The 17,342-nt window shown below is 36.7% G+C and overlaps 2 non-coding genes across 2 annotated transcripts; both read right to left on the bottom strand.

Annotated features, from left to right (window-relative positions):
• Window positions 1–5,256: 5,256 nt before the first annotated feature.
• On the bottom strand, window positions 5,257–5,328 carry TRNAC-GCA (transfer RNA cysteine (anticodon GCA)). Its single transcript has one exon. It is a non-coding gene; the product is annotated as a tRNA-Cys (tRNA).
• A 6,589-nt stretch (window positions 5,329–11,917) lies between these two features.
• On the bottom strand, window positions 11,918–11,989 carry TRNAR-GCG (transfer RNA arginine (anticodon GCG)). The gene has a single exon. It is a non-coding gene; the product is annotated as a tRNA-Arg (tRNA).
• Between the last annotated feature and the right edge of the window lie 5,353 nt (window positions 11,990–17,342).

The following is a 17,342-nucleotide window of genomic DNA, read 5'->3' as shown; positions in this document are numbered from 1 at the left end:
TAATGCGTTTAAACTGCATTTAGTGACCCGAACACATAATTTGAAGCAGAGAGAAGTCTCCACTATCAGATAGTAGGCCCCTAGAACTCCTGGTAGTGGTGTGGGCATAATGTGGCATGAAGGGCAAGGTGCGGGCGCCAGGGGCCAACTTGTTGCTCTTGCAATGGCTCTGCTTTGTACAGAGCTGGTCCTGACAACTTATCATGACAGCGCACATTTCCCTGCTTGATGCACACAAACGGGTTCAATTGTTTAAAAATATAGAGCTTCAAATTTTATGCATAAAAAACGCAATGCCCGTGTCAAAAAATAGCTACAAGCATTTGACTCTCACACAGTCTCTTCATGTCTCCTCTCCATCTTGTAAGTAGTACACTTCATTGGGCAGGAAATTAAGTTGTCCCTTATTAGGAGTGAAATAATCAAGCACTCTTAGCTTTTAGGCTCATATCATACTACATTCTCGACATATTGGCCTTTATTTATAAACTGTACAAGAATGGAACATGATCTATTTCAGCACATTTGTATGAAACAAGAGTGTGATGCAGTAGTTGGGTGAAGTAAGTGGGCACTGCAGTCGGTTGTCTGCAATGCTGGCTTTCCGATTCCCACACTCAGCAGTGATTCTGGATGCAGAATGCTCATGTGCACCAGAAGAAAAAACTTCTAGCTATGTGTGTCTGTATGGAACGTATATAGTACGATCCAAACCAGCACTCAATGGAGCATTGTGTAACAAAAGAAAATACAGAGAGAGAACGCTGGAAAGAACTGGGGAGGGCAGCCAGGGCAAGTAAGACGGTTTGGCCCGTGGTTCCAGTTTCACATGTAGGATCTTTCTGGAAAGTTAACTGCATGCACATGATTGATTGGTTTGAGGTTTTATAGTGTGCAACCTGTAAAGGCACTACATAATTATGAATAATACGTATGGCAGGCAGTGCTCACCTACTGTGTACTTAGGTATTGTAATGCATTGGGCGTGACGCACGTATACAAATGCATTTCAGAACAACCTTAGCACGATGCATGTTCCATATTTACCCACACCTACACATTCAAACGTGTGCGTTTTTACCTACACAAATGCTCTGCGCACGTGCCCATGAATGGCATGTATGCGTTGAGTTCTTCCCCATGGGGGGTGGGTTGCAGAGGGTGTGAGATCTGTGTTGGAGAGTTTGGAGACTCTCAGCCTCCGAACGCCTGGCTGTGAGAGTGGAAGTGGCAGAAGTGAGCGAGGCGCGTGCTATCGGGATCTGCAGAGCTTTAAAAGCACAGCGAGTGAGATTCAGTTTCGATTTCAATAAAGGATATATTGTGAATGCTAAGTGGGTATTTGTAAACGACTGGAGAGCTTTTAAAAGCACAGGGAGTGAGTGGGGTGCAGTTTCGATTTCAATAAAGGATATATTGTGAATGTGAATGCTAAGTGGGTATTTGTAAACGAGTGATTCCGTAATAGGTTACAAACACTTTTGTTTATAGGCGCGTTATAAATGCCATATCATATCATGCGCTCAGTAGCATTTCACCCTCATCTGCCAACAGGTAGATTATCGCGCACCATGCACATTCATTCAGGCTCACAATAACACAGAGAATAAAAACACATTTAATTTGCACTAACACGTGTTAAGGGCACATTCATCACTTGGGCCTAGATTTCAACAAAGGGGGAGAAGCAGGAAAGAAGGCCATGAGACGGGAGGGAAGAAAAAGAGGATAGAGGACCTGGTGTGGGGGCTGCTTACCTTCTTGGAACCTTTGAAATCTGGCACAGCACGTAGCTTTCGGAAGTGTGACAGCAGGGTTTATATGGAGCATAAACGGAGCCTCAACTGTCTCTGACAGTGACACGTGCATTGATTCCGGAATGTTCCAGCCCAGGAAAACTCCACCTCCTCCAGGCTCACTGGAGCCAGCCCAGCCCAGCCTTGGCCCGGGCCCGGGCAAACTCCACCTCCTCCAGGCTCACTGTTGCCAGCCCAGCCTGGGCAAACTCCACCTCCTCTACTCCCAGGCTTGCTGAAGCCAGCCCAGCCTAGCCTAGCCTGGGCCCGGGCCTGGGCAAACTCCACCTCCTCCAGGCTCACTGTTGCCAGCCCAGCATGGGCAAACTCCACCTCCTCCAGATTCACTGTGAACAACACAGCCAGCCCAGCCCTATATGCAATTTGCAATGCATCAGCCGAGCCAAGCCTGGGCCTGGGCAAACTCCACCTCCTCCAGGTTCACTGTGAACAACACAGCCAGCCCAGCCCTATATGCAATTTGCAATGCATTCATTGAAGTGCAGACTTGCAAAACAAAAACAACAGTTCAATCGGTTTACCGTTACAAACAAGGTAACGGTTATTTACACAAAATGAAATTGACAACGGTTTTTGTACCGGTATACCGTTACAACCCTAATTTGAACTAGGGACCTCTTGACCTGCAGTGAAATGCTCTACCCCTGAGCTATAGCCCCATTTCTCAAATGTTCACCTTTATTTATTCAGAAATATGTACAAAGTGGAAGCAACATGCAATCACCATCAAAGCAATGCATTTTCAGCCACCAAACCCTCCTTATAAGTATAAGGGGTACAAATGATGACCTTAATCTGCCTTGGTAAAATACAGTGAGGTTTCCATTGCAAGAATTCATACATTTTGTATCACATGTAGATCTTGGAACATGGAAAAAAAACTTTTGTCAAATGCACAAATTCTGCAAAACGTAACTGCTTCTCTACAGCAGTTTGTTGATTTTGTGCTAAGAGCATAGTTAAACCCAATTGTTCATTGTTTTGTATATGAAATGATGATATATCCTATTGTTTCTTACAGTGCATTGGGTTGAAAAACAGTAGAACATGATCTGTTGAAGAGGGTATATGGGTATGAAACAGGGACTTCTTGAACTACACTCCTACGCTCTACCACTGACATAAACCCTTGAATGTTGAAAACTGCCCTTTTTTAAAAAGGTGATAGAGTGGGTGACTGTATGGAACTTGTAGAACTAATGACATCAGTGCACTTCTGGTCAGCTGTACAAATTAATACATTTCATTAAGGGCATATTATTGGTTTCCACCACAGTTTTATAACATTCATATGAGCTTCCAATGGACTATTTCAAACTGATAATATCACCAGTAGAACTTGGGTGAATGTAAAACACAGCTTGTATCATACTAAGAAATCCTAACAGCTTAATGGTGTTTACCCTATGTTTCAGGTGATGATCAGGAGTATTTCAAATGTAGAAATGTGTTTCTCATTACATAAAATGCTAAGATTGTAAATGTTTTCTTCAATTTATTTAAAAAATATTTCTACAGGTAAATCAGTTGGACAAGGGGGCACCCAGATTTGAACTAGGGACCTCTTGATCTGCAGTGAAATGCTCTACCCCTGAGCTACAGCCCCATTTCTGAAATGTTCACCTTTATTTATTCAGTAATATGTACAAAGTGGAAGCAACATGCAATCACCATCAAAGCAATGCATTTTCAGCCACCCAACCCTCCTTATAACTATAATGGGTACGCAAGATGTCCTTTATCTGCCTTGGTAAAATACAGTGACGTTTCCATTGCAAGAATTCATACATTTCTTATCACATGTAGATCTTGGAACATGGAAAGAAAACTTTTGTCAAATGCACAAATTCTGCAAAACCTAACTGCTTCTCTACTGCAGTTTGTTGATTTTGTGCTAAGAGCATAGTTAAACCCAATTGTTCATTGTTTTTTATATGAAATGATGATATATCATATTTTTACTTACAGTGCATTGGGTTAAAAAACATTTTAACAGGATCTATTGAAGAGGGTATATGGTTATGAAACAGGGACTTCTTGAACTGCACTCGTACGCTCTACCACTGAGTTAAACCCTTGAATGCTGAAAACTGCCCTTTTTAAAAAAGGTGATAGAGTGGGTGACTGTATGGAACTTGTAGAACTAATGACATCAGTGCACTTCTGGTCAGCTCTACAAATTAATATATTTCATTAAGGGCATATTATTGGTTTCCACCACAGTTTTATAACATTCATATGAGCTTCCAATGGACTATTTCAAACTGATAATATCACCAATAGAACTTGGGTGAATGTAAAACACAGCTTGCATCATATGAAGAAATCCTAAACAGCTTAATGGTGTTTGTTTACCCTATGTTTCAGGAGATGATCAGGAGTATTTCAAATGTAGAAATGTGTTGCTCATTACATAAAATGCTAAGATTGTAAATGGTTTCTTCAATTTATTTAATTAAAAAAATATTTCTACAGGTAAAACAGTTGGACAAGGGGGCACCCAGATTTCAACTAGGGACCTTTTGATCTGCAGTCAAATGCTCTACCACTGAATTATATGCCCAGTTCTGAATTTTTCACCTTTATTAATTCAGTAATATGTACAAAGTTAAAGCAACATGCAATCACCATCAAAGCAATGCATTTTCAGCCACCAAACCCTCCTTATAAGTATAAGGGGTACAAAATATGTCCTTTATCTGCCTTGGTAAAATACAGTGAGGTTTCCATTGCAAGAATTCATACATTTCGTATCACATGAAGATCTTGGAACATGGAAAAAAAACGTTTGTCAAATGCACAAATTCTGCAAAACGTCACTGCTTCTCTCCTGCATTTTGTTGATTTTGTGCTAAGAGCATAGCTAAACCCAATTGTTCATTGTTTTGTATATTAAATGATGATATATCTTATATTTTCTTACAGTTCATTGGGTTGAAAAACATTTTAACATGATCTATTGAAGAGGGTATATGGTTATGAAACAGGGACTTCTTGAACTGTTTCCTACCCTCCACCACTGACATAAACCCTTGAATGCTGAAAACTGCCCTTTTTTAAAAAAGGGATAGAGTGGGTGACTGGATGGAACTTGCAGAACTAATGACATCAGTGCACTTCTGGTCAGCTGTACAAATTAATACATTTCATTAAGGGCATATTATTGGTTTCCACCACAGTTTTATAACATTCATATGAGCTTCCAATGGACTATTTGAAACTGATAATATCACCAGTAGAACTTGGGTGAATGGAATACACAGCTTGTATCATACGAAGAAATCCTAAACAGCTTAATGGTGTTTACCCTATGTTTCAGGAGATGGTCAGGAGTATTTCAAATGTAGAAATGTGTTTCTCATTACATAAAATGCTAAGATTGTAAATGTTTTCTTCAATTTAAATAAAACAATATTTCTACAGGTAAAACAGTTGGACAAGGGAGCACCCAGATTTGAACTAGGGATCTCTTGATCTGCAGTCAAATGCTCTACCACTGAGCTATACCCCCAGTTCTGAAATGTTCACTTATATTAATTCAGTATTATGTACAAAGTGGAAGCAATATGCAATCACCATCAAAGCAATGCATTTTCAGCCACCAAACTCTCCTTATAACTATATGGGGTACACAAGATGTCCTTTATCTGCCTTGGTAAAATACAGTGAGGTTTCCATTGCAAGAATTCATACATTTCGTATCACATGTAGATCTTGGAACATGGAAAAAAAATCTTTTGTCAAATGCACAAATTCTGCAAAATGTAACTGCTTCTCTACTGAAGTTTGTTGATTTTGTGCTAAGAGCATAGTTAAACCCAATTGTTCATTGTTTTGTATATGAAATGATGATACATCCTATTGTTTCTTACAGGGCATTGGGTTGAAAAACATTTTAACATGATCTATTGAAAAGGGTATATGTTTATGAAACAGGGACTTCTTGAACTGCACTCCTACGGTCTACCACTGACATAAACCCTTGAATGTTGAAAACTGCCCTTTTTTAAAAAGGTGATAGAGTGGGTGACTGTATGGAACTTGTACAACTAATGACATCATTGCACTTCTGGTCAGCTGTACAAATTAATACATTTCATTAAGGGCATATTATTGGTTTCCACCACAGTTTTATAACATTCATATGAGCTTCCAATGGACTATTTCAAACTGATAATATCACCAGTAGAACTTGGGTGAATGTAAAACACAGCTTGTATCATATGCAGAAATCCTAAACAGCTTAATGATGTTTACCCTATGTTTCAGGTGATAATCAGGAGTATTTCAAATGTAGAAATGTGTTGCTCATTACATAAAATGCTAAGATTGTAAATGTTTACTTCAATTTATTTAATTAAAAAATATTTCTACAGGTAAAACAGTTGGACAAGGGGGCACCCAGATTTGAATTAGGGACCTCTTGATCTGCAGTGAAATGCTCTACCCCTGAGCTATAGCCCCATTACTGAAATGTTCACCTTTATTAATTCAGTAATATGTACAAAGTGCAAGCAACATGCAATCACCATCAAAGCAAAGCATTTTCAGCCACCAAAACCTCCTTATAAGTATATGGGGTGCGAAGGATGTCCTTTATCTGCCATGGTAAAATACAGTGAGGTTTCCATTGCAAGAATTCATACATTTCGTATCACATGTAGATCTTGGAACATGGAAAAAAAATCTTTTGTCAAATGCACAAATTCTGCAAAATGTAGCTGCTTCTCTACTGCAGTTTGTTGATTGTGTGCTAAGAGCATAGTTAAACCCAATGTTCATTGTTTTGTATATGAAATGATGATATATCTTATTGTTTCTTACAGTGCATTGGGTTGAAAAACATTTTAACAGGATCTATTGAAGAGGGTATATGGTTATGAAACAGGGACTTCTTGAACTGCATTCCTATGCTCTACCACTGAGTTAAACCCTTGAATGTTGAAAACTGCTCTTTTTTAAAAAGGTGATAAAGTGGGTGACTGTATGGAACTTGTAGAACTAATCACATCAGTGCACTTCTGGTCAGCTTTACAAATTAATACAGTTCATTAAGGGCATATTATTGGTTTCCACCACAGTTTTATAACATTCATATGAGCTTCCAATTGACTATTTCAAACTGATAATATCACCAGTAGAACTTGGGTGAATGTAAAATACAGCTTGTATCATATGAAGAAATCCTAAACAGTTTCATGGTGTTTACCCTATGTCTCAGGAGATGATCAGGAGTATTTCAAATGTAGAAATGTGTTGCTCATTACATAAAATGCTAACATTGTAAATGTTTTCTTCAATTTATTTAATACAAAAAAATTTCTACAGGTAAAACAGTTGAACAAGGGACACGCAGATTTGAACTAGGGACCTCTTGATCTGTAGTCAAATGCTCTACCACTGAGATATATCCCCAGTTCTAAAAAGTTCACCATTATTAATTCAGTAATATGTACAAAGTGCAAGCAACATGCAATCACCATCAAAGCAATGCATTTTCAGCCACCAAACCCTCCTTATAAGTATAAGGGGTACCAAAATGTCCTTTATCTGCCTTGGTAAAATACAGTGAGGTTTCCATTGCAAGAATTTATACATTTCGTATCACATGTAGATCTTGGAACATGGAAAAAAAACGTTTGTCAAATGCACAAATTCTGCAAAACGTAACTGCTTCTCTACTGCAGTTTGTTGATTGTGTGCTAAGAGTATAGTTAAACACAATTGTTCATTGTTTTTTATATGAAATGATGATATATCCTATTGTTTCTTACAGTGCATTGGGTTGAAAAACATTTTAACAGGATCTATTGACGAGGGTATATGGTTATGAAACAGGGACTTCTTGAACTGCACTCCTATGCTCTACCACTGAGTTAAACCCTTGAATTCTGAAAACTGCCCTTTTTTAAAAAGGTGATAGAGTGGGTAACTGTATGGAACTTGTAGAAGTAATGACATCAGTGCACTACTGGTCAGCTGTACAAATTAATACATTTCATTAAGGGCATATTGTTGGTTTCCACCACAGTTTTATACCATTCATATGAGCTTCCAATGGACTATTTCAAACTTATAATATCACCAGTAGAACTTGGGTGAATGTAAAACACAACTTGTATCATATGAAGAAATCCTAAACAGTTTCAAGGGGTTTACCCTATGTTTCAGGAGATGATCAGGAGTATTTCAAATGTAGAAAGGTGTTGCTCATTATATAAAATGCTAAGATTGTAAATGTTTTCTTCAATTTATTTAATAAAAAAAATATTTCTACAGGTAAAACAGTTGAACAAGGAGGCACCCAGATTTGAACTAGGGACCTCTTGATCTGCAGTCAAATGCTCTACCACTGAGCTTTACCCCCAGTTCTGAAACCTTCACCTTTATTAATTCAGTAATATGTACAAAGTGCAAGCAACATGCAATCACCATCAAAGCAAAGCATTTTCAGCCACCAAACCCTCCTTATAAGTATATGGGGTGCGAAGGATGTCCTTTATCTGCCTTGGTAAAATACAGTGAGGTTTCCATTGTAAGAATTCATACATTTCGTATCACATGTAGATCTTGGAACATGGAAAAAAAATCTTTTGTCAAATGCACAAATTCTGCAAAATGTAGCTGCTTCTCTACTGCAGTTTGTTGATTTTGTGCTAAGAGTATAGTTTAACCCAATTGTTCATTGTTTTTTATATGAAATGATGATATATCCTATTGTTTCTTACAGTGCATTGGGTTGAAAAACATTTTAACAGGATCTATTGATGAGGGTATATGGTTATGAAACAGGGACTTCTTGAACTGCTCTCCTATGCTCTACCACTGAGTTAAACCCTTGAATGCTGAAAACTGCCCTTTTTGAAAAAGGTGTTAGAGTGGGTGACTGTATGGAACTTGTAGAACTAATGACATCAGTGCACTTCTGATCAGCTGTACAAATTAATACATTTCATTAAGGGCATATTATTGGTTTCCACCACAGTTTTATAACATTCATATGAGCTTCCAATTGACCATTTCAAACTGATAATATCACCAGTAGAACTTGGGTGAATGTAAAACACAGCTTGTATCATATGAAGAAATCCTAAACAGTTTCATGGTGTTTACCCTATGTTTCAGGAGATGATCAGGAGTATTTCAAATGTAGAAATGTGTTGCTCATTACATAAAATGCTAACATTGTAAATGTTTTCTTCAATTTATTTAATACAAAAAAATTTCTACAGGTAAAACAGTTGAACAAGGGACACGCAGATTTGAACTAGGGACCTCTTGATCTGTAGTCAAATGCTCTACCACTGAGATATATCCCCAGTTCTAAAAAGTTCACCATTATTAATTAAGTAATATGTACAAAGTGCAAGCAACATGCAATCACCATCAAAGCAATGCATTTTCAGCCACCAAACCCTCCTTATAAGTATAAGGGGTACCAAAATGTCCTTTATCTGCCTTGGTAAAATACAGTGAGGTTTCCATTGCAAGAATTTATACATTTCGTATCACATGTAGATCTTGGAACATGGAAAAAAAACGTTTGTCAAATGCACAAATTCTGCAAAACGTAACTGCTTCTCTACTGCAGTTTGTTGATTGTGTGCTAAGAGTATAGTTAAACACAATTGTTCATTGTTTTTTATATGAAATGATGATATATCCTATTGTTTCTTACAGTGCATTGGGTTGAAAAACATTTTAACAGGATCTATTGACGAGGGTATATGGTTATGAAACAGGGACTTCTTGAACTGCACTCCTATGCTCTACCACTGAGTTAAACCCTTGAATTCTGAAAACTGCCCTTTTTTAAAAAGGTGATAGAGTGGGTAACTGTATGGAACTTGTAGAAGTAATGACATCAGTGCACTACTGGTCAGCTGTACAAATTAATACATTTCATTAAGGGCATATTGTTGGTTTCCACCACAGTTTTATACCATTCATATGAGCTTCCAATGGACTATTTCAAACTTATAATATCACCAGTAGAACTTGGGTGAATGTAAAACACAACTTGTATCATATGAAGAAATCCTAAACAGTTTCAAGGGGTTTACCCTATGTTTCAGGAGATGATCAGGAGTATTTCAAATGTAGAAAGGTGTTGCTCATTATATAAAATGCTAAGATTGTAAATGTTTTCTTCAATTTATTTAATAAAAAAAATATTTCTACAGGTAAAACAGTTGAACAAGGAGGCACCCAGATTTGAACTAGGGACCTCTTGATCTGCAGTCAAATGCTCTACCACTGAGCTTTACCCCCAGTTCTGAAACCTTCACCTTTATTAATTCAGTAATATGTACAAAGTGCAAGCAACATGCAATCACCATCAAAGCAAAGCATTTTCAGCCACCAAACCCTCCTTATAAGTATATGGGGTGCGAAGGATGTCCTTTATCTGCCTTGGTAAAATACAGTGAGGTTTCCATTGTAAGAATTCATACATTTCGTATCACATGTAGATCTTGGAACATGGAAAAAAAATCTTTTGTCAAATGCACAAATTCTGCAAAATGTAGCTGCTTCTCTACTGCAGTTTGTTGATTTTGTGCTAAGAGTATAGTTTAACCCAATTGTTCATTGTTTTTTATATGAAATGATGATATATCCTATTGTTTCTTACAGTGCATTGGGTTGAAAAACATTTTAACAGGATCTATTGATGAGGGTATATGGTTATGAAACAGGGACTTCTTGAACTGCTCTCCTATGCTCTACCACTGAGTTAAACCCTTGAATGCTGAAAACTGCCCTTTTTGAAAAAGGTGTTAGAGTGGGTGACTGTATGGAACTTGTAGAACTAATGACATCAGTGCACTTCTGATCAGCTGTCCAAATTAATACATTTCATTAAGGGCATATTATTGGTTTCCACCACAGTTTTATAACATTCATATGAGCTTCCAATTGACCATTTCAAACTGATAATATCACCAGTAGAACTTGGGTGAATGTAAAAAACAGCTTGTATCATATGAAGAAATCCTAAACAGTTTCATGGTGTTTACCCTATGTTTCAGGAGATGATCAGGAGTATTTCAAATGTAGAAATGTGTTGCTCATTACATAAAATGCTAAGATTGTAAATGTTTTCTTCAATTTATTTAATTAAAAAAATATTTCTACAGGTAAAACAGTTGGACAAGGGGGCACCCAGATTTCAACTAGGGACCTTTTGATCTGCAGTCAAATGCTCTACCACTGAATTATATGCCCAGTTCTGAATTTTCCACCTTTATTAATTCAGTAATATGTACAAAGTTAAAGCAACATGCAATCACCATCAAAGCAATGCATTTTCAGCCACCAAACCCTCCTTATAAGTATAAGGGGTACAAAATATGTCCTTTATCTGCCTTGGTAAAATACAGTGAGGTTTCCATTGCAAGAATTCATACATTTCGTATCACATGAAGATCTTGGAACATGGAAAAAAAACGTTTGTCAAATGCACAAATTCTGCAAAACGTCACTGCTTCTCTCCTGCATTTTGTTGATTTTGTGCTAAGAGCATAGCTAAACCCAATTGTTCATTGTTTTGTATATTAAATGATGATATATCTTATATTTTCTTACAGTTCATTGGGTTGAAAAACATTTTAACATGATCTATTGAAGAGGGTATATGGTTATGAAACAGGGACTTCTTGAACTGTTTCCTACCCTCCACCACTGACATAAACCCTTGAATGCTGAAAACTGCCCTTTTTAAAAAAGGGATAGAGTGGGTGACTGGATGGAACTTGCAGAACTAATGACATCAGTGCACTTCTGGTCAGCTGTACAAATTAATACATTTCATTAAGGGCATATTATTGGTTTCCACCACAGTTTTATAACATTCATATGAGCTTCCAATGGACTATTTCAAACTGATAATATCACCAGTAGAACTTGGGTGAATGGAATACACAGCTTGTATCATACGAAGAAATCCTAAACAGCTTAATGGTGTTTACCCTATGATTCAGGAGATGATCAGGAGTATTTCAAATGTAGAAATGTGTTTCTCATTACATAAAATGCTAAGATTGTAAATGTTTTCTTCAATTTAAATAAAACAATATTTCTACAGGTAAAACAGTTGGACAAGGGAGCACCCAGATTTGAACTAGGGATCTCTTGATCCGCAGTCAAATGCTCTACCACTGAGCTATACCCCCAGTTCTGAAATGTTCACTTATATTAATTCAGTATTATGTACAAAGTGGAAGCAATATGCAATCACCATCAAAGCAATGCATTTTCAGCCACCAAACTCTCCTTATAACTATATGGGGTACACAAGATGTCCTTTATCTGCCTTGGTAAAATACAGTGAGGTTTCCATTGCAAGAATTCATACATTTCGTATCACATGTAGATCTTGGAACATGGAAAAAAAATCTTTTGTCAAATGCACAAATTCTGCAAAATGTAACTGCTTCTCTACTGAAGTTTGTTGATTTTGTGCTAAGAGCATAGTTAAACCCAATTGTTCATTGTTTTGTATATGAAATGATGATATATCCTATTGTTTCTTACAGGGCATTGGGTTGAAAAACATTTTAACATGATCTATTGAAAAGGGTATATGTTTATGAAACAGGGACTTCTTGAACTGCACTCCTACGGTCTACCACTGACATAAACCCTTGAATGTTGAAAACTGCCCTTTTTTAAAAAGGTGATAGAGTGGGTGACTGTATGGAACTTGTACAACTAATGACATCATTGCACTTCTGGTCAGCTGTACAAATTAATACATTTCATTAAGGGCATATTATTGGTTTCCACCACAGTTTTATAACATTCATATGAGCTTCCAATGGACTATTTCAAACTGATAATATCACCAGTAGAACTTGGGTGAATGTAAAACACAGCTTGTATCATATGCAGAAATCCTAAACAGCTTAATGATGTTTACCCTATGTTTCAGGTGATAATCAGGAGTATTTCAAATGTAGAAATGTGTTGCTCATTACATAAAATGCTAAGATTGTAAATGTTTACTTCAATTTATTTAATTAAAAAATATTTCTACAGGTAAAACAGTTGGACAAGGGGGCACCCAGATTTGAATTAGGGACCTCTTGATCTGCAGTGAAATGCTCTACCCCTGAGCTATAGCCCCATTACTGAAATGTTCACCTTTATTAATTCAGTAATATGTACAAAGTGCAAGCAACATGCAATCACCATCAAAGCAAAGCATTTTCAGCCACCAAAACCTCCTTATAAGTATATGGGGTGCGAAGGATGTCCTTTATCTGCCATGGTAAAATACAGTGAGGTTTCCATTGCAAGAATTCATACATTTCGTATCACATGTAGATCTTGGAACATGGAAAAAAAATATTTTGTCAAATGCACAAATTCTGCAAAATGTAGCTGCTTCTCTACTGCAGTTTGTTGATTGTGTGCTAAGAGCATAGTTAAACCCAATGTTCATTGTTTTGTATATGAAATGATGATATATCTTATTGTTTCTTACAGTGCATTGGGTTGAAAAACATTTTAACAGGATCTATTGAAGAGGGTATATGGTTATGAAACAGGGACTTCTTGAACTGCATTCCTATGCTCTACCACTGAGTTAAACCCTTGAATGCTGAAAACTGCTCTTTTTTAAAAAGGTGATAAAGTGGGTGACTGTATGGAACTTGTAGAACTAATCACATCAGTGCACTTCTGGTCAGCTGTACAAATTAATACAGTTCATTAAGGGCATATTATTGGTTTCCACCACAGTTTTATAACATTCATATGAGCTTCCAATTGACTATTTCAAACTGATAATATCACCAGTAGAACTTGGGTGAATGTAAAATACAGCTTGTATCATATGAAGAAATCCTAAACAGTTTCATGGTGTTTACCCTATGTCTCAGGAGATGATCAGGAGTATTTCAAATGTAGAAATGTGTTGCTCATTACATAAAATGCTAACATTGTAAATGTTTTCTTCAATTTATTTAATACAAAAAAATTTCTACAGGTAAAACAGTTGAACAAGGGACACGCAGATTTGAACTAGGGACCTCTTGATCTGTAGTCAAATGCTCTACCACTGAGATATATCCCCAGTTCTAAAAAGTTCACCATTATTAATTCAGTAATATGTACAAAGTGCAAGCAACATGCAATCACCATCAAAGCAATGCATTTTCAGCCACCAAACCCTCCTTATAAGTATAAGGGGTACCAAAATGTCCTTTATCTGCCTTGGTAAAATACAGTGAGGTTTCCATTGCAAGAATTCATACATTTCGTATCACATGTAGATCTTGGAACATGGAAAAAAAATCTTTTGTCAAATGCACAAATTCTGCAAAATGTAACTGCTTCTCTACTGCAGTTTGTTGATTTTGTGCTAAGAGCATAGTTAAACCCAATTGTTCATTGTTTTGTATATTAAATGATGATATATCTTATTGTTTCTTACAGTGCATTGGGTTGAAAAACATTTTAACAGGATCTATTGAAGAGGGTATATGGTTATGAAACAGGGACTTCTTGAACTACACTCCTACGCTCTACCACTGACATAAACCCTTCAATGTTGAAAACTGCCCTTTTTTAAAAAGGTGATAGAGTGGGTGACTCGATGGAACTTGTAGAACTAATGACATCAGTGCACTTCTGGTCAGCTGAACAAATTATTACATTTCATTTAAGGCATATTATTTGTTTCCACCACAGTTTTATAACATTCATATGAGCTTCCAATGGACTATTTCAAACTGATCATATCACCAGTAGAACTTGGGTGAATGTAAAACACAGCTTCTATCATATGAAGAAATCCTAAACAGCTTAATGGTGTTTACCCTATGTTTCAGATGATGATCAGGAGTATTTCAAATGTAGAAATGTGTTGCTCATTACATAAAATGCTAAGATTGTAAATGTTTACTTCAATTTATTTAATTAAAAAAATATTTCTACAGGTAAAACAGTTGGACAAGGGGGCACCCATATTTGAGCTAGGGACCGTTTGACTTGTAGTGAAATGCTCTACCCCTGAGCTATACCCCCATTTCTGAATTGTTCACCTTTATTTATTCAGTAATATGTACAAAGTGGAAGCAACATGCAATCACTATCAAAGCAATGCATGTTAAGCCACCAAACCCTCCTTCTAAGTATAAGGGGTGCGAAGGATGTCCTTTATCTGCCTTGGTAAAATACAGTGAGGTTTCCATTGCAAGAATTCATACATTTCGTATCACATGTAGATCTTGGAACATGGAAAAAAAATCTTTTGTCAAATGCACAAATTCTGCAAAATGTAACTGCTTCTCTACTGCAGTTTGTTGATTTTGTGCTAAGAGCACATTTAAACCCAATCGTTCATTGTTTTGTATATGAAATGATGATATCCTATTGTTTCTTACAGTGCATTGGGTTGAAAAACATGTTAACAGGATCTATTGAAGAGGGTATATGGTTATGAAACAGGGACTTCTTGAACTACACTCCTACGCTCTACCACTGACATAAACCCTTCAATGTTGAAAACTGCCCTTTTTTAAAAAGGTGATAGAGTGGGTGACTCGATGAAACTTGTAGAACTAATGACATCAGTGCACTTCTGGTCAGCTGTACAAATTAATACTTTTCATTAAGGGCATATTATTGGTTTCCACCACAGTTTTATAACATTCATATGAGCTTCCAATGGACTATTTCAAACTAATCATATCACCAGTAGAACTTGGGTGAATGTAAAACACAGCTTGTATCATATGAAGAAATCCTAAACAGCTTAATGGTGTTTACCCTATGTTTCAGGTGATGATCAGGAGTATTTCAAATGTAGAAATGTGTTGCTCATTACATAAAATGCTAAGATTGTAAATGTTTACTTAAATTTCTTTAGTTAAAAAAATATTTCTACAGGTAAAAGAGTTGGACAAGGGGCCACCCATATTTGAACTAGGGACCTTTTGATCTGCAGTGAAATGCTCTACCCCTGAGCTAACCCCCATTTCTGAATTGTTCACCTTTATTTATTCAGTAATATGTACAAAGTGGAAGCAACATGCAATCACTATCAAAGCAATGCATGTTCAGCCGCCAAACCCTCCTTATAAGTATAAGGGGTGCGAAGGATGTCCTTTATCTGCCTTGGTAAAATACAGTGAGGTTTCCATTGCAAGAATTCATACATTTCGTATCACATGTAGATCTTGGAACATGGAAAAAAAATCTTTTGTCAAATGCACAAATTCTGCAAAATGTAACTGCTTCTCTACTGCAGTTTGTTGATTTTGTGCTAAGAGCATATTTAAACCCAATCGTTCATTGTTTTGTATATGAAATAATGATATACCCTATTGTTTCTTACAGTGCATTGGGTTGAAAAACATGTTAACAGGATCTATTGAAGAGGGTATATGGTTATGAAACAGGGACTTCTTGAACTACACTCCTACGCTCTACCACTGACATAAACCCTTCAATGTTGAAAACTGCCCTTTTTTAAAAAGGTGATAGAGTGGGTGACTCGATGGAACTTGTAGAACTAATGATATCAGTGCACTTCTGGTCAGCTGTACAAATGATTACATTTCATTTAAGGCATATTATTGGTTTCCACCACAGTTTTATAACATTCATATGAGCTTCCAATGGACTATTTCAAACTGATCATATCACCAGTAGAACTTGGGTGAATGTAAAACACAGCTTGTATCATATGAAGAAATCCTAAACAGCTTAATGGTGTTTACCCTATGTTTCAGGTGATGATCAGGAGTATTTCAAATGTAGAAATGCGTTGCTAATTACATAAAATGCTAAGATTGTAAATGTTTACTTCAATTTTTTTAGTTAAAAAAATATTTCTACAGGTAAAACAGTTGGACAAGGGGGCACCCAGATTTGAACTAGGGACCTTTTGATCTGCAGTGAAATCCTCTACCCCTGAGCTACACCCCCATTTCTGACATTTTCACCTTTATTTATTCAGTAATACGTACAAAGTGGAAGCAGCATGCAATCACCATCAAAGAAATGCATTTTCAGCCACCAAACCCTCCTTATAAGTATAAGGGGTACAAAAGGTGTCTTTTATCTGCCTTGGTAAAATACAGTGAAGTTTCCATTGCAAGAATTCATGCATTTCATATCACATGTAGATCTTGGAACATGGAAAAAAAATCTTTTGTCAAATGCACAAATTCTGCAAAATGTAACTGCTTCTCTACTGCAGTTTGTTGATTTTGTGCTAAGAACATAGTTAAACCCAATTGTTCAGTGTTTTGTAAATGAAATGATGATATATCCTATTGTTTCTTACAGTGCATTGGGTTGAAATACATTTTAACAGGATCTATTGAAGAGGGTATATGGTTATGAAACAGGGACTTCTTGAACTACACTCCTACGCTCTACCACTGACATAAACCCTTCAATGTTGAAAACTGCCCTTTTTTAAAAAGGTGATAGAGTGGGTGACTCTATGGAACTTGTAGAACTAATGACATCAGTGCACTTCTGGTCAGCTGTACAAATTAATACATTTCATTA

This window comes from Ambystoma mexicanum, unplaced genomic scaffold, assembly GCF_040938575.1.
Source record: "Ambystoma mexicanum isolate Mex_15411 unplaced genomic scaffold, UKY_AmexF1_1 Mex_scaf66, whole genome shotgun sequence".
Lineage (NCBI taxonomy): Eukaryota > Metazoa > Chordata > Amphibia > Caudata > Ambystomatidae > Ambystoma > Ambystoma mexicanum.
This window is presented reverse-complemented; position numbering and strand designations above follow the sequence as displayed.